Source organism: Melanostigma gelatinosum (genome assembly GCF_949748355.1).
Source record: "Melanostigma gelatinosum genome assembly, chromosome: 13".
NCBI lineage: Eukaryota > Metazoa > Chordata > Actinopteri > Perciformes > Zoarcidae > Melanostigma > Melanostigma gelatinosum.
In genome coordinates this window covers 5,769,532-5,788,996 of record NC_136646.1, presented here as the reverse complement: position 1 = coordinate 5,788,996, position 19,465 = coordinate 5,769,532, and positions in this window count along the sequence as shown.

The following is a 19,465-nucleotide window of genomic DNA, read 5'->3' as shown; positions in this document are numbered from 1 at the left end:
CTTATGAGTCCATGAGGTTATGTGAGTGTTACTGATGAGTCCATGAGGTTATGTGAGTGTTACTGATGAGTCCATGAGGTTATGTGAGTGTTATTTATGAGTCCATGAGGTTATGTGAGTGTTACTTATGAGTCCATGAGGTTATGTGAGTGTTACTGATGAGTCCATGAGGTTATGTGAGTGTTACTTATGAGTCCATGAGGTTATGTGAGTGTTATTTATGAGTCCATGAGGTTATGTGAGTGTTACTTATGAGTCCATGAGGTTATGTGAGTGTTACTGATGAGTCCATGAGGTTATGTGAGTGTTACTAATGAGTCCATGAGGTTATGTGTGTTACTGATGAGTCCATGAGGTTATGTGAGTGTTACTAATGAGTCCATGAGGTTATGTGAGTGTTACTAATGAGTCCATGAGGTTATGTGAGTGTTACTAATGAGACCATGAGGTTATGTGAGTGTTACTAATGAGTCCATGAGGTTATGTGAGTGTTACTCATGAGTCCATGAGGTTATGTCAGTGTTACTCATGAGTCCATGAGGTCATGTGAGTGTAACTCATGAGTCCATGAGGTTATGTGAGTGTTACTTATGAGTCCATGAGGTTATGTGAGTGTTACTTATGAGTCCATGAGGTTATGTGAGTGTTACTTATGAGTCCATGAGGTTATGTCAGTGTTACTCATGAGTCCATGAGGTCATGTGAGTGTAACTCATGAGTCCATGAGGTTATGTGAGTGTTACTCATGAGTCCATGAGGTTATGTGAGTGTTACTCATGAGGTTATGTGAGTCTTACTTATGAGTCCATGAGGTCATGTGAGTGTTACTCATGAGTCCATGAGGTTATGTGAGTGTTACTCATGAGTCCATGAGGTTATGTGAGTGTTAATTATGAGTCCATGAGGTTATGTGAGTGTTACTTATGAGTCCATGAGGTTATGTGAGTGTTACTTATGAGTCCATGAGGTTATGTGAGTGTTACTTATGAGTCCATGAGGTTATGTGAGTGTTACTGATGAGTCCATGAGGTTATGTGAGTGTTACTTATGAGTCCATGAGGTTATGTCAGTGTTACTTATGAGTCCATGAGGTTATGTGAGTGTTACTGATGAGTCCATGAGGTTATGTGAGTGTTACTGATGAGTCCATGAGGTTATGTGAGTGTTATTTATGAGTCCATGAGGTTATGTGAGTGTTACTTATGAGTCCATGAGGTTATGTGAGTGTTACTTATGAGTCCATGAGGTTATGTGAGTGTTACTCATGAGTCCATGAGCTTATGTGAGTGTTACTCATGAGTCCATGAGGTTATGTCAGTGTTACTTATGAGTCCATGAGGTTATGTGAGTGTTACTTATGAGTCCATGAGGTTATGTGAGTGTTACTTATGAGTCCATGAGGTTATGTGAGTGTTACCTATGAGTCCATGAGGTTATGTCAGTGTTACTCATGAGTCCATGAGGTCATGTGAGTGAAACTCATGAGTCCATGAGGTTATGTGAGTGTTACTCATGAGTCCATGAGGTTATGTGAGTGTTACTCATGAGGTTATGTGAGTCTTACTTATGAGTCCATGAGGTCATGTGTGTTACTCATGAGTCCATGAGGTTATGTGAGTGTTACTCATGAGTCCATGAGGTTATGTGAGTGTTAATTATGAGTCCATGAGGTTATGTGAGTGTTACTTATGAGTCCATGAGCTTATGTGAGTGTTACTTATGATTCCATGAGGTTATGTGAGTGTTACTTATGAGTCCATGAGGTTATGTGAGTGTTACTCATGAGTCCATGAGGTTATGTGAGTGTTACTTATGAGTCCATGAGGTTATGTCAGTGTTACTTATGAGTCCATGAGGTTATGTGAGTGTTACTCATGAGTCCATGAGGTTATGTGAGTGTTACTTATGAGTCCATGAGGTTATGTCAGTGTTACTTATGAGTCCATGAGGTTATGTGAGTGTTACTTATGAGTCCATGAGGTTATGTGAGTGTTACTTATGAGTCCATGAGGTTATGTGAGTGTTACTTATGAGTCCATGAGGTTATGTCAGTGTTACTCATGAGTCCATGAGGTCATGTGAGTGTAACTCATGAGTCCATGAGGTTATGTGAGTGTTACTCATGAGTCCATGAGGTTATGTGAGTGTTACTCATGAGGTTATGTGAGTCTTACGTATGAGTCCATGAGGTCATGTGAGTGTTACTCATGAGTCCATGAGGTTATGTGAGTGTTACTCATGAGTCCATGAGGTTATGTGAGTGTTAATTATGAGTCCATGAGGTTATGTGAGTGTTACTTATGAGTCCATGAGGTTATGCGAGTGTTACTTATGAGTCCATGAGGTTATGTAAGTGTTGCTTATGAGTCCATGAGGTTATGTGAGTGTTACTTATGAGTCCATGAGGTTATGTGAGTGTTAATTATGAGTCCATGGGGTTATGTGAGTGTTACTTATGAGTCCATGAGGTTATGTGAGTGTTACTCATGAGTCCATGAGGTTATGTGAGTGTTGCTGATGAGTCCATGAGGTGATGTGAGTGTTACTTCTGAGTCCATGAGGTTATGTGAGTGTTACTCATGAGTCCATGAGGTTATGTGAGTGTTACTTATGAGTCCATGAGGTTATGTGAGTGTTACTGATGAGTCCATGAGGTTATGTGAGTGTTACTGATGAGTCCATGAGGTTATGTGAGTGTTATTTATGAGTCCATGAGGTTATGTGAGTGTTACTTATGAGTCCATGAGGTTATGTGAGTGTTACTGATGAGTCCATGAGGTTATGTGAGTGTTACTTATGAGTCCATGAGGTTATGTGAGTGTTATTTATGAGTCCATGAGGTTATGTGAGTGTTACTTATGAGTCCATGAGGTTATGTGAGTGTTACTGATGAGTCCATGAGGTTATGTGAGTGTTACTAATGAGTCCATGAGGTTATGTGTGTTACTGATGAGTCCATGAGGTTATGTGAGTGTTACTAATGAGTCCATGAGGTTATGTGAGTGTTACTAATGAGTCCATGAGGTTATGTGAGTGTTACTAATGAGTCCATGAGGTTATGTGAGTGTTACTAATGAGTCCATGAGGTTATGTGAGTGTTACTCATGAGTCCATGAGGTTATGTCAGTGTTACTCATGAGTCCATGAGGTCATGTGAGTGTAACTCATGAGTCCATGAGGTTATGTGAGTGTTACTTATGAGTCCATGAGGTTATGTGAGTGTTACTTATGAGTCCATGAGGTTATGTGAGTGTTACTTATGAGTCCATGAGGTTATGTGAGTGTTACTTATGAGTCCATGAGGTTATGTCAGTGTTACTCATGAGTCCATGAGGTCATGTGAGTGTAACTCATGAGTCCATGAGGTTATGTGAGTGTTACTCATGAGTCCATGAGGTTATGTGAGTGTTACTCATGAGGTTATGTGAGTCTTACTTATGAGTCCATGAGGTCATGTGAGTGTTACTCATGAGTCCATGAGGTTATGTGAGTGTTACTCATGAGTCCATGAGGTTATGTGAGTGTTAATTATGAGTCCATGAGGTTATGTGAGTGTTACTTATGAGTCCATGAGGTTATGTGAGTGTTACTTATGAGTCCATGAGGTTATGTGAGTGTTACTTATGAGTCCATGAGGTTATGTGAGTGTTACTCATGAGTCCATGAGGTTATGTGAGTGTTACTTATGAGTCCATGAGGTTATGTCAGTGTTACTTATGAGTCCATGAGGTTATGTGAGTGTTACTGATGAGTCCATGAGGTTATGTGAGTGTTACTGATGAGTCCATGAGGTTATGTGAGTGTTATTTATGAGTCCATGAGGTTATGTGAGTGTTACTTATGAGTCCATGAGGTTATGTGAGTGTTACTTATGAGTCCATGAGGTTATGTGAGTGTTACTCATGAGTCCATGAGCTTATGTGAGTGTTACTCATGAGTCCATGAGGTTATGTCAGTGTTACTTATGAGTCCATGAGGTTATGTGAGTGTTACTTATGAGTCCATGAGGTTATGTGAGTGTTACTTATGAGTCCATGAGGTTATGTGAGTGTTACCTATGAGTCCATGAGGTTATGTCAGTGTTACTCATGAGTCCATGAGGTCATGTGAGTGAAACTCATGAGTCCATGAGGTTATGTGAGTGTTACTCATGAGTCCATGAGGTTATGTGAGTGTTACTGATGAGTCCATGAGGTTATATGAGTGTTACTCATGAGTCCATGAGGTTATGTGAGTGTTACTTATGAGTCCATGAGGTTATGTGAGTGTTACTGATGAGTCCATGAGGTTATGTGAGTGTTACTGATGAGTCCATGAGGTTATGTGAGTGTTATTTATGAGTCCATGAGGTTATGTGAGTGTTACTTATGAGTCCATGAGGTTATGTGAGTGTTACTGATGAGTCCATGAGGTTATGTGAGTGTTACTTATGAGTCCATGAGGTTATGTGAGTGTTATTTATGAGTCCATGAGGTTATGTGAGTGTTACTTATGAGTCCATGAGGTTATGTGAGTGTTACTGATGAGTCCATGAGGTTATGTGAGTGTTACTAATGAGTCCATGAGGTTATGTGTGTTACTGATGAGTCCATGAGGTTATGTGAGTGTTACTAATGAGTCCATGAGGTTATGTGAGTGTTACTAATGAGTCCATGAGGTTATGTGAGTGTTACTAATGAGACCATGAGGTTATGTGAGTGTTACTAATGAGTCCATGAGGTTATGTGAGTGTTACTCATGAGTCCATGAGGTTATGTCAGTGTTACTCATGAGTCCATGAGGTCATGTGAGTGTAACTCATGAGTCCATGAGGTTATGTGAGTGTTACTTATGAGTCCATGAGGTTATGTGAGTGTTACTTATGAGTCCATGAGGTTATGTGAGTGTTACTTATGAGTCCATGAGGTTATGTCAGTGTTACTCATGAGTCCATGAGGTCATGTGAGTGTAACTCATGAGTCCATGAGGTTATGTGAGTGTTACTCATGAGTCCATGAGGTTATGTGAGTGTTACTCATGAGGTTATGTGAGTCTTACTTATGAGTCCATGAGGTCATGTGAGTGTTACTCATGAGTCCATGAGGTTATGTGAGTGTTACTCATGAGTCCATGAGGTTATGTGAGTGTTAATTATGAGTCCATGAGGTTATGTGAGTGTTACTTATGAGTCCATGAGGTTATGTGAGTGTTACTTATGAGTCCATGAGGTTATGTGAGTGTTACTTATGAGTCCATGAGGTTATGTGAGTGTTACTCATGAGTCCATGAGGTTATGTGAGTGTTACTTATGAGTCCATGAGGTTATGTCAGTGTTACTTATGAGTCCATGAGGTTATGTGAGTGTTACTGATGAGTCCATGAGGTTATGTGAGTGTTACTGATGAGTCCATGAGGTTATGTGAGTGTTATTTATGAGTCCATGAGGTTATGTGAGTGTTACTTATGAGTCCATGAGGTTATGTGAGTGTTACTTATGAGTCCATGAGGTTATGTGAGTGTTACTCATGAGTCCATGATCTTATGTGAGTGTTACTCATGAGTCCATGAGGTTATGTCAGTGTTACTTATGAGTCCATGAGGTTATGTGAGTGTTACTTATGAGTCCATGAGGTTATGTGAGTGTTACTTATGAGTCCATGAGGTTATGTGAGTGTTACCTATGAGTCCATGAGGTTATGTCAGTGTTACTCATGAGTCCATGAGGTCATGTGAGTGAAACTCATGAGTCCATGAGGTTATGTGAGTGTTACTCATGAGTCCATGAGGTTATGTGAGTGTTACTCATGAGGTTATGTGAGTCTTACTTATGAGTCCATGAGGTCATGTGTGTTACTCATGAGTCCATGAGGTTATGTGAGTGTTACTCATGAGTCCATGAGGTTATGTGAGTGTTAATTATGAGTCCATGAGGTTATGTGAGTGTTACTTATGAGTCCATGAGCTTATGTGAGTGTTACTTATGAGTCCATGAGGTTATGTGAGTGTTACTTATGAGTCCATGAGGTTATGTGAGTGTTACTCATGAGTCCATGAGGTTATGTGAGTGTTACTTATGAGTCCATGAGGTTATGTCAGTGTTACTTATGAGTCCATGAGGTTATGTGAGTGTTACTCATGAGTCCATGAGGTTATGTGAGTGTTACTTATGAGTCCATGAGGTTATGTCAGTGTTACTTATGAGTCCATGAGGTTATGTGAGTGTTACTTATGAGTCCATGAGGTTATGTGAGTGTTACTTATGAGTCCATGAGGTTATGTGAGTGTTACTTATGAGTCCATGAGGTTATGTCAGTGTTACTCATGAGTCCATGAGGTCATGTGAGTGTAACTCATGAGTCCATGAGGTTATGTGAGTGTTACTCATGAGTCCATGAGGTTATGTGAGTGTTACTCATGAGGTTATGTGAGTCTTACGTATGAGTCCATGAGGTCATGTGAGTGTTACTCATGAGTCCATGAGGTTATGTGAGTGTTACTCATGAGTCCATGAGGTTATGTGAGTGTTAATTATGAGTCCATGAGGTTATGTGAGTGTTACTTATGAGTCCATGAGGTTATGCGAGTGTTACTTATGAGTCCATGAGGTTATGTAAGTGTTGCTTATGAGTCCATGAGGTTATGTGAGTGTTACTTATGAGTCCATGAGGTTATGTGAGTGTTAATTATGAGTCCATGGGGTTATGTGAGTGTTACTTATGAGTCCATGAGGTTATGTGAGTGTTACTCATGAGTCCATGAGGTTATGTGAGTGTTGCTGATGAGTCCATGAGGTGATGTGAGTGTTACTTCTGAGTCCATGAGGTTATGTGAGTGTTACTTATGAGTCCATGAGGTTATGTGAGTGTTACTGATGAGTCCATGAGGTTATGTGAGTGTTACTGATGAGTCCATGAGGTTATGTGAGTGTTACTCATGAGTCCATGAGGTTATGTGAGTGTAACTCATGAGTCCATGAGGTTATGTGAGTGTTACTCATGAGTCCATGAGGTTATGTCAGTGTTACTTATGAGTCCATGAGGTTATGTGAGTGTTACTTATGAGTCCATGAGGTTATGTGAGTGTTACTTATGAGTCCATGAGGTTATGTGAGTGTTACCTATGAGTCCATGAGGTTATGTCAGTGTTACTCATGAGTCCATGAGGTCATGTGAGTGAAACTCATGAGTCCATGAGGTTATGTGAGTGTTACTCATGAGTCCATGAGGTTATGTGAGTGTTACTCATGAGGTTATGTGAGTCTTACTTATGAGTCCATGAGGTCATGTGTGTTACTCATGAGTCCATGAGGTTATGTGAGTGTTACTCATGAGTCCATGAGGTTATGTGAGTGTTAATTATGAGTCCATGAGGTTATGTGAGTGTTACTTATGAGTCCATGAGGTTATGTGAGTGTTACTTATGAGTCCATGAGGTTATGTGAGTGTTACTTATGAGTCCATGAGGTTATGTGAGTGTTACTCATGAGTCCATGAGGTTATGTGAGTGTTACTTATGAGTCCATGAGGTTATGTCAGTGTTACTTATGAGTCCATGAGGTTATGTGAGTGTTACTCATGAGTCCATGAGGTTATGTGAGTGTTACTTATGAGTCCATGAGGTTATGTCAGTGTTACTTATGAGTCCATGAGGTTATGTGAGTGTTACTTATGAGTCCATGAGGTTATGTGAGTGTTACTTATGAGTCCATGAGGTTATGTGAGTGTTACTTATGAGTCCATGAGGTTATGTCAGTGTTACTCATGAGTCCATGAGGTCATGTGAGTGTAACTCATGAGTCCATGAGGTTATGTGAGTGTTACTCATGAGTCCATGAGGTTATGTGAGTGTTACTCATGAGGTTATGTGAGTCTTACGTATGAGTCCATGAGGTCATGTGAGTGTTACTCATGAGTCCATGAGGTTATGTGAGTGTTACTCATGAGTCCATGAGGTTATGTGAGTGTTAATTATGAGTCCATGAGGTTATGTGAGTGTTACTTATGAGTCCATGAGGTTATGCGAGTGTTACTTATGAGTCCATGAGGTTATGTAAGTGTTGCTTATGAGTCCATGAGGTTATGTGAGTGTTACTTATGAGTCCATGAGGTTATGTGAGTGTTAATTATGAGTCCATGGGGTTATGTGAGTGTTACTTATGAGTCCATGAGGTTATGTGAGTGTTACTCATGAGTCCATGAGGTTATGTGAGTGTTGCTGATGAGTCCATGAGGTGATGTGAGTGTTACTTCTGAGTCCATGAGGTTATGTGAGTGTTACTTATGAGTCCATGAGGTTATGTGAGTGTTACTGATGAGTCCATGAGGTTATGTGAGTGTTACTGATGAGTCCATGAGGTTATGTGAGTGTTACTCATGAGTACATGAGGTTATGTGAGTGTTACTGATGAGTCCATGAGGTTATATGAGTGTTACTCATGAGTCCATGAGGTTATGTGAGTGTTACTTATGAGTCCATGAGGTTATGTGAGTGTTACTCATGAGTCCATGAGGTTATGTGAGTGTTACTGATGAGTCCATGAGGTTATATGAGTGTTACTCATGAGTCAATGAGGTTATGTGAGTGTTTCTTATGAGTCCATGAGGTTATGTGAGTGTTACTGATGAGTCCATGAGGTTATGTGAGTGTTACTGATGAGTCCATGAGGTTATGTGAGTGTAACTCATGAGTCCATGAGGTTATGTGAGTGTTACTCATGAGTCCATGAGGTTATGTGAGTGTTACTCATGAGGTTATGTGAGTCTTACGTATGAGTCCATGAGGTCATGTGAGTGTTACTCATGAGTCCATGAGGTTATGTGAGTGTTACTCATGAGTCCATGAGGTTATGTGAGTGTTAATTATGAGTCCATGAGGTTATGTGAGTGTTACTTATGAGTCCATGACAGGGGTGTCAAACTCATTTTCACTCTGGGGCCACATCAGCATCACGGTCGCCCTCAAAGGGCCGGTTGTAAATGTAAGACGGTGTAAATGTAACTACGGTACTCCTAACATAGTTAGTTTAGTTTCCCGGGATATCTGTGACTTCCACAACACGTACTTCCAGTTGTGTGATTTCTCCTCCGCCATTGTTTCCTGTTGCTGGTGCAAAATGCATTCTGGGATATTTGGCTGTCCCAAGTACAGACAAGTCACCTCCGATGCATCCCGGGTAAAATGGGCAGAGCGAGCCACATCCGGGCATTAGGGCCGTGCTTGGCTCGATGTGAACTTTGAATTGGAACAGTACTTGGGCTGAGACTGATGACGTTTCAGTACAGAGAAGTACGCATGTTGAGAAACTTGTTGGAAATCCTCTTTATGGGCTGTTGCATCTCCTGTCCACCTGTTGATAGTTTTAATGTCGGCACACAGACAACATGCCATCTCATCACTTCGACTTTCTATCTCATAATTTCGACCATGGGGATATTTTTATTTTCACATCTAACTTTAAATTTTTGTAAAAAAAAAAAAAAAAAAAAATTATTATTTTTTTTTTTTTGCTGGCGGATTCGTGGGCCACATAAAATGACGTGGTGGGCCGGGTCCGGCCCGCGGGCCGTATGTTTGACACCCCTGGTCCATGAGGTTATGTGAGTGTTACTTATGAGTCCATGAGGTTATGTCAGTGTTACTCATGAGTCCATGAGGTCATGTGAGTGTTACTTATGAGTCCATGAGGTTATGTCAGTGTTACTTATGAGTCCATGAGGTTATGTGAGTGTTACTTATGAGTCCATGAGGTTATGTGAGTGTTACTTATGAGTCCATGAGGTTATGTGAGTGTTACTTATGAGTCCATGAGGTTATGTCAGTGTTACTCATGAGTCCATGAGGTCATGTGAGTGTAACTCATGAGTCCATGAGGTTATGTGAGTGTTACTCATGAGTCCATGAGGTTATGTGAGTGTTACTCATGAGGTTATGTGAGTCTTACGTATGAGTCCATGAGGTCATGTGAGTGTTACTCATGAGTCCATGAGGTTATGTGAGTGTTACTCATGAGTCCATGAGGTTATGTGAGTGTTAATTATGAGTCCATGAGGTTATGTGAGTGTTACTTATGAGTCCATGAGGTTATGCGAGTGTTACTTATGAGTCCATGAGGTTATGTAAGTGTTGCTTATGAGTCCATGAGGTTATGTGAGTGTTACTTATGAGTCCATGAGGTTATGTGAGTGTTAATTATGAGTCCATGGGGTTATGTGAGTGTTACTTATGAGTCCATGAGGTTATGTGAGTGTTACTCATGAGTCCATGAGGTTATGTGAGTGTTGCTGATGAGTCCATGAGGTGATGTGAGTGTTACTTCTGAGTCCATGAGGTTATGTGAGTGTTACTCATGAGTCCATGAGGTTATGTGAGTGTTACTTATGAGTCCATGAGGTTATGTGAGTGTTACTGATGAGTCCATGAGGTTATGTGAGTGTTACTGATGAGTCCATGAGGTTATGTGAGTGTTATTTATGAGTCCATGAGGTTATGTGAGTGTTACTTATGAGTCCATGAGGTTATGTGAGTGTTACTGATGAGTCCATGAGGTTATGTGAGTGTTACTTATGAGTCCATGAGGTTATGTGAGTGTTATTTATGAGTCCATGAGGTTATGTGAGTGTTACTTATGAGTCCATGAGGTTATGTGAGTGTTACTGATGAGTCCATGAGGTTATGTGAGTGTTACTAATGAGTCCATGAGGTTATGTGTGTTACTGATGAGTCCATGAGGTTATGTGAGTGTTACTAATGAGTCCATGAGGTTATGTGAGTGTTACTAATGAGTCCATGAGGTTATGTGAGTGTTACTAATGAGTCCATGAGGTTATGTGAGTGTTACTAATGAGTCCATGAGGTTATGTGAGTGTTACTCATGAGTCCATGAGGTTATGTCAGTGTTACTCATGAGTCCATGAGGTCATGTGAGTGTAACTCATGAGTCCATGAGGTTATGTGAGTGTTACTTATGAGTCCATGAGGTTATGTGAGTGTTACTTATGAGTCCATGAGGTTATGTGAGTGTTACTTATGAGTCCATGAGGTTATGTGAGTGTTACTTATGAGTCCATGAGGTTATGTCAGTGTTACTCATGAGTCCATGAGGTCATGTGAGTGTAACTCATGAGTCCATGAGGTTATGTGAGTGTTACTCATGAGTCCATGAGGTTATGTGAGTGTTACTCATGAGGTTATGTGAGTCTTACTTATGAGTCCATGAGGTCATGTGAGTGTTACTCATGAGTCCATGAGGTTATGTGAGTGTTACTCATGAGTCCATGAGGTTATGTGAGTGTTAATTATGAGTCCATGAGGTTATGTGAGTGTTACTTATGAGTCCATGAGGTTATGTGAGTGTTACTTATGAGTCCATGAGGTTATGTGAGTGTTACTTATGAGTCCATGAGGTTATGTGAGTGTTACTCATGAGTCCATGAGGTTATGTGAGTGTTACTTATGAGTCCATGAGGTTATGTCAGTGTTACTTATGAGTCCATGAGGTTATGTGAGTGTTACTGATGAGTCCATGAGGTTATGTGAGTGTTACTGATGAGTCCATGAGGTTATGTGAGTGTTATTTATGAGTCCATGAGGTTATGTGAGTGTTACTTATGAGTCCATGAGGTTATGTGAGTGTTACTTATGAGTCCATGAGGTTATGTGAGTGTTACTCATGAGTCCATGAGCTTATGTGAGTGTTACTCATGAGTCCATGAGGTTATGTCAGTGTTACTTATGAGTCCATGAGGTTATGTGAGTGTTACTTATGAGTCCATGAGGTTATGTGAGTGTTACTTATGAGTCCATGAGGTTATGTGAGTGTTACCTATGAGTCCATGAGGTTATGTCAGTGTTACTCATGAGTCCATGAGGTCATGTGAGTGAAACTCATGAGTCCATGAGGTTATGTGAGTGTTACTCATGAGTCCATGAGGTTATGTGAGTGTTACTGATGAGTCCATGAGGTTATATGAGTGTTACTCATGAGTCCATGAGGTTATGTGAGTGTTACTTATGAGTCCATGAGGTTATGTGAGTGTTACTGATGAGTCCATGAGGTTATGTGAGTGTTACTGATGAGTCCATGAGGTTATGTGAGTGTTATTTATGAGTCCATGAGGTTATGTGAGTGTTACTTATGAGTCCATGAGGTTATGTGAGTGTTACTGATGAGTCCATGAGGTTATGTGAGTGTTACTTATGAGTCCATGAGGTTATGTGAGTGTTATTTATGAGTCCATGAGGTTATGTGAGTGTTACTTATGAGTCCATGAGGTTATGTGAGTGTTACTGATGAGTCCATGAGGTTATGTGAGTGTTACTAATGAGTCCATGAGGTTATGTGAGTGTTACTAATGAGTCCATGAGGTTATGTGAGTGTTACTAATGAGACCATGAGGTTATGTGAGTGTTACTAATGAGTCCATGAGGTTATGTGAGTGTTACTCATGAGTCCATGAGGTTATGTCAGTGTTACTCATGAGTCCATGAGGTCATGTGAGTGTAACTCATGAGTCCATGAGGTTATGTGAGTGTTACTTATGAGTCCATGAGGTTATGTGAGTGTTACTTATGAGTCCATGAGGTTATGTGAGTGTTACTTATGAGTCCATGAGGTTATGTCAGTGTTACTCATGAGTCCATGAGGTCATGTGAGTGTAACTCATGAGTCCATGAGGTTATGTGAGTGTTACTCATGAGTCCATGAGGTTATGTGAGTGTTACTCATGAGGTTATGTGAGTCTTACTTATGAGTCCATGAGGTCATGTGAGTGTTACTCATGAGTCCATGAGGTTATGTGAGTGTTACTCATGAGTCCATGAGGTTATGTGAGTGTTAATTATGAGTCCATGAGGTTATGTGAGTGTTACTTATGAGTCCATGAGGTTATGTGAGTGTTACTTATGAGTCCATGAGGTTATGTGAGTGTTACTTATGAGTCCATGAGGTTATGTGAGTGTTACTCATGAGTCCATGAGGTTATGTGAGTGTTACTTATGAGTCCATGAGGTTATGTCAGTGTTACTTATGAGTCCATGAGGTTATGTGAGTGTTACTGATGAGTCCATGAGGTTATGTGAGTGTTACTGATGAGTCCATGAGGTTATGTGAGTGTTATTTATGAGTCCATGAGGTTATGTGAGTGTTACTTATGAGTCCATGAGGTTATGTGAGTGTTACTTATGAGTCCATGAGGTTATGTGAGTGTTACTCATGAGTCCATGAGCTTATGTGAGTGTTACTCATGAGTCCATGAGGTTATGTCAGTGTTACTTATGAGTCCATGAGGTTATGTGAGTGTTACTTATGAGTCCATGAGGTTATGTGAGTGTTACTTATGAGTCCATGAGGTTATGTGAGTGTTACCTATGAGTCCATGAGGTTATGTCAGTGTTACTCATGAGTCCATGAGGTCATGTGAGTGAAACTCATGAGTCCATGAGGTTATGTGAGTGTTACTCATGAGTCCATGAGGTTATGTGAGTGTTACTCATGAGGTTATGTGAGTCTTACTTATGAGTCCATGAGGTCATGTGTGTTACTCATGAGTCCATGAGGTTATGTGAGTGTTACTCATGAGTCCATGAGGTTATGTGAGTGTTAATTATGAGTCCATGAGGTTATGTGAGTGTTACTTATGAGTCCATGAGCTTATGTGAGTGTTACTTATGAGTCCATGAGGTTATGTGAGTGTTACTTATGAGTCCATGAGGTTATGTGAGTGTTACTCATGAGTCCATGAGGTTATGTGAGTGTTACTTATGAGTCCATGAGGTTATGTCAGTGTTACTTATGAGTCCATGAGGTTATGTGAGTGTTACTCATGAGTCCATGAGGTTATGTGAGTGTTACTTATGAGTCCATGAGGTTATGTCAGTGTTACTTATGAGTCCATGAGGTTATGTGAGTGTTACTTATGAGTCCATGAGGTTATGTGAGTGTTACTTATGAGTCCATGAGGTTATGTGAGTGTTACTTATGAGTCCATGAGGTTATGTCAGTGTTACTCATGAGTCCATGAGGTCATGTGAGTGTAACTCATGAGTCCATGAGGTTATGTGAGTGTTACTCATGAGTCCATGAGGTTATGTGAGTGTTACTCATGAGGTTATGTGAGTCTTACGTATGAGTCCATGAGGTCATGTGAGTGTTACTCATGAGTCCATGAGGTTATGTGAGTGTTACTCATGAGTCCATGAGGTTATGTGAGTGTTAATTATGAGTCCATGAGGTTATGTGAGTGTTACTTATGAGTCCATGAGGTTATGCGAGTGTTACTTATGAGTCCATGAGGTTATGTAAGTGTTGCTTATGAGTCCATGAGGTTATGTGAGTGTTACTTATGAGTCCATGAGGTTATGTGAGTGTTAATTATGAGTCCATGGGGTTATGTGAGTGTTACTTATGAGTCCATGAGGTTATGTGAGTGTTACTCATGAGTCCATGAGGTTATGTGAGTGTTGCTGATGAGTCCATGAGGTGATGTGAGTGTTACTTCTGAGTCCATGAGGTTATGTGAGTGTTACTTATGAGTCCATGAGGTTATGTGAGTGTTACTGATGAGTCCATGAGGTTATGTGAGTGTTACTGATGAGTCCATGAGGTTATGTGAGTGTTACTCATGAGTCCATGAGGTTATGTGAGTGTAACTCATGAGTCCATGAGGTTATGTGAGTGTTACTCATGAGTCCATGAGGTTATGTCAGTGTTACTTATGAGTCCATGAGGTTATGTGAGTGTTACTTATGAGTCCATGAGGTTATGTGAGTGTTACTTATGAGTCCATGAGGTTATGTGAGTGTTACCTATGAGTCCATGAGGTTATGTCAGTGTTACTCATGAGTCCATGAGGTCATGTGAGTGAAACTCATGAGTCCATGAGGTTATGTGAGTGTTACTCATGAGTCCATGAGGTTATGTGAGTGTTACTCATGAGGTTATGTGAGTCTTACTTATGAGTCCATGAGGTCATGTGTGTTACTCATGAGTCCATGAGGTTATGTGAGTGTTACTCATGAGTCCATGAGGTTATGTGAGTGTTAATTATGAGTCCATGAGGTTATGTGAGTGTTACTTATGAGTCCATGAGGTTATGTGAGTGTTACTTATGAGTCCATGAGGTTATGTGAGTGTTACTTATGAGTCCATGAGGTTATGTGAGTGTTACTCATGAGTCCATGAGGTTATGTGAGTGTTACTTATGAGTCCATGAGGTTATGTCAGTGTTACTTATGAGTCCATGAGGTTATGTGAGTGTTACTCATGAGTCCATGAGGTTATGTGAGTGTTACTTATGAGTCCATGAGGTTATGTCAGTGTTACTTATGAGTCCATGAGGTTATGTGAGTGTTACTTATGAGTCCATGAGGTTATGTGAGTGTTACTTATGAGTCCATGAGGTTATGTGAGTGTTACTTATGAGTCCATGAGGTTATGTCAGTGTTACTCATGAGTCCATGAGGTCATGTGAGTGTAACTCATGAGTCCATGAGGTTATGTGAGTGTTACTCATGAGTCCATGAGGTTATGTGAGTGTTACTCATGAGGTTATGTGAGTCTTACGTATGAGTCCATGAGGTTATGTGAGTGTTACTTATGAGTCCATGAGGTTATGCGAGTGTTACTTATGAGTCCATGAGGTTATGTAAGTGTTGCTTATGAGTCCATGAGGTTATGTGAGTGTTACTCATGAGTCCATGAGGTTATGTGAGTGTTAATTATGAGTCCATGAGGTTATGTGAGTGTTACTTATGAGTCCATGAGCTTATGTGAGTGTTACTTATGAGTCCATGAGGTTATGTGAGTGTTACTTATGAGTCCATGAGGTTATGTGAGTGTTACTCATGAGTCCATGAGGTTATGTGAGTGTTACTTATGAGTCCATGAGGTTATGTCAGTGTTACTTATGAGTCCATGAGGTTATGTGAGTGTTACTCATGAGTCCATGAGGTTATGTGAGTGTTACTTATGAGTCCATGAGGTTATGTCAGTGTTACTTATGAGTCCATGAGGTTATGTGAGTGTTACTTATGAGTCCATGAGGTTATGTGAGTGTTACTTATGAGTCCATGAGGTTATGTGAGTGTTACTTATGAGTCCATGAGGTTATGTCAGTGTTACTCATGAGTCCATGAGGTCATGTGAGTGTAACTCATGAGTCCATGAGGTTATGTGAGTGTTACTCATGAGTCCATGAGGTTATGTGAGTGTTACTCATGAGGTTATGTGAGTCTTACGTATGAGTCCATGAGGTCATGTGAGTGTTACTCATGAGTCCATGAGGTTATGTGAGTGTTACTCATGAGTCCATGAGGTTATGTGAGTGTTAATTATGAGTCCATGAGGTTATGTGAGTGTTACTTATGAGTCCATGAGGTTATGCGAGTGTTACTTATGAGTCCATGAGGTTATGTAAGTGTTGCTTATGAGTCCATGAGGTTATGTGAGTGTTACTTATGAGTCCATGAGGTTATGTGAGTGTTAATTATGAGTCCATGGGGTTATGTGAGTGTTACTTATGAGTCCATGAGGTTATGTGAGTGTTACTCATGAGTCCATGAGGTTATGTGAGTGTTGCTGATGAGTCCATGAGGTGATGTGAGTGTTACTTCTGAGTCCATGAGGTTATGTGAGTGTTACTTATGAGTCCATGAGGTTATGTGAGTGTTACTGATGAGTCCATGAGGTTATGTGAGTGTTACTGATGAGTCCATGAGGTTATGTGAGTGTTACTCATGAGTCCATGAGGTTATGTGAGTGTAACTCATGAGTCCATGAGGTTATGTGAGTGTTACTCATGAGTCCATGAGGTTATGTCAGTGTTACTTATGAGTCCATGAGGTTATGTGAGTGTTACTTATGAGTCCATGAGGTTATGTGAGTGTTACTTATGAGTCCATGAGGTTATGTGAGTGTTACCTATGAGTCCATGAGGTTATGTCAGTGTTACTCATGAGTCCATGAGGTCATGTGAGTGAAACTCATGAGTCCATGAGGTTATGTGAGTGTTACTCATGAGTCCATGAGGTTATGTGAGTGTTACTCATGAGGTTATGTGAGTCTTACTTATGAGTCCATGAGGTCATGTGTGTTACTCATGAGTCCATGAGGTTATGTGAGTGTTACTCATGAGTCCATGAGGTTATGTGAGTGTTAATTATGAGTCCATGAGGTTATGTGAGTGTTACTTATGAGTCCATGAGGTTATGTGAGTGTTACTTATGAGTCCATGAGGTTATGTGAGTGTTACTTATGAGTCCATGAGGTTATGTGAGTGTTACTCATGAGTCCATGAGGTTATGTGAGTGTTACTTATGAGTCCATGAGGTTATGTCAGTGTTACTTATGAGTCCATGAGGTTATGTGAGTGTTACTCATGAGTCCATGAGGTTATGTGAGTGTTACTTATGAGTCCATGAGGTTATGTCAGTGTTACTTATGAGTCCATGAGGTTATGTGAGTGTTACTTATGAGTCCATGAGGTTATGTGAGTGTTACTTATGAGTCCATGAGGTTATGTGAGTGTTACTTATGAGTCCATGAGGTTATGTCAGTGTTACTCATGAGTCCATGAGGTCATGTGAGTGTAACTCATGAGTCCATGAGGTTATGTGAGTGTTACTCATGAGTCCATGAGGTTATGTGAGTGTTACTCATGAGGTTATGTGAGTCTTACGTATGAGTCCATGAGGTCATGTGAGTGTTACTCATGAGTCCATGAGGTTATGTGAGTGTTACTCATGAGTCCATGAGGTTATGTGAGTGTTAATTATGAGTCCATGAGGTTATGTGAGTGTTACTTATGAGTCCATGAGGTTATGCGAGTGTTACTTATGAGTCCATGAGGTTATGTAAGTGTTGCTTATGAGTCCATGAGGTTATGTGAGTGTTACTTATGAGTCCATGAGGTTATGTGAGTGTTAATTATGAGTCCATGGGGTTATGTGAGTGTTACTTATGAGTCCATGAGGTTATGTGAGTGTTACTCATGAGTCCATGAGGTTATGTGAGTGTTGCTGATGAGTCCATGAGGTGATGTGAGTGTTACTTCTGAGTCCATGAGGTTATGTGAGTGTTACTTATGAGTCCATGAGGTTATGTGAGTGTTACTGATGAGTCCATGAGGTTATGTGAGTGTTACTGATGAGTCCATGAGGTTATGTGAGTGTTACTCATGAGTACATGAGGTTATGTGAGTGTTACTGATGAGTCCATGAGGTTATATGAGTGTTACTCATGAGTCCATGAGGTTATGTGAGTGTTACTTATGAGTCCATGAGGTTATGTGAGTGTTACTCATGAGTCCATGAGGTTATGTGAGTGTTACTGATGAGTCCATGAGGTTATATGAGTGTTACTCATGAGTCAATGAGGTTATGTGAGTGTTTCTTATGAGTCCATGAGGTTATGTGAGTGTTACTGATGAGTCCATGAGGTTATGTGAGTGTTACTGATGAGTCCATGAGGTTATGTGAGTGTAACTCATGAGTCCATGAGGTTATGTGAGTGTTACTCATGAGTCCATGAGGTTATGTGAGTGTTACTCATGAGGTTATGTGAGTCTTACGTATGAGTCCATGAGGTCATGTGAGTGTTACTCATGAGTCCATGAGGTTATGTGAGTGTTACTCATGAGTCCATGAGGTTATGTGAGTGTTAATTATGAGTCCATGAGGTTATGTGAGTGTTACTTATGAGTCCATGACAGGGGTGTCAAACTCATTTTCACTCTGGGGCCACATCAGCATCACGGTCGCCCTCAAAGGGCCGGTTGTAAATGTAAGACGGTGTAAATGTAACTACGGTACTCCTAACATAGTTAGTTTAGTTTCCCGGGATATCTGTGACTTCCACAACACGTACTTCCAGTTGTGTGATTTCTCCTCCGCCATTGTTTCCTGTTGCTGGTGCAAAATGCATTCTGGGATATTTGGCTGTCCCAAGTACAGACAAGTCACCTCCGATGCATCCCGGGTAAAATGGGCAGAGCGAGCCACATCCGGGCATTAGGGCCGTGCTTGGCTCGATGTGAACTTTGAATTGGAACAGTACTTGGGCTGAGACTGATGACGTTTCAGTACAGAGAAGTACGCATGTTGAGAAACTTGTTGGAAATCCTCTTTATGGGCTGTTGCATCTCCTGTCCACCTGTTGATAGTTTTAATGTCGGCACACAGACAACATGCCATCTCATCACTTCGACTTTCTATCTCATAATTTCGACCATGGGGATATTTTTATTTTCACATCTAACTTTAAATTTTTGTAAAAAAAAAAAAAAAAAAAAATTATTATTTTTTTTTTTTTGCTGGCGGATTCGTGGGCCACATAAAATGACGTGGTGGGCCGGGTCCGGCCCGCGGGCCGTATGTTTGACACCCCTGGTCCATGAGGTTATGTGAGTGTTACTTATGAGTCCATGAGGTTATGTCAGTGTTACTCATGAGTCCATGAGGTCATGTGAGTGTAACTCATGAGTCCATGAGGTTA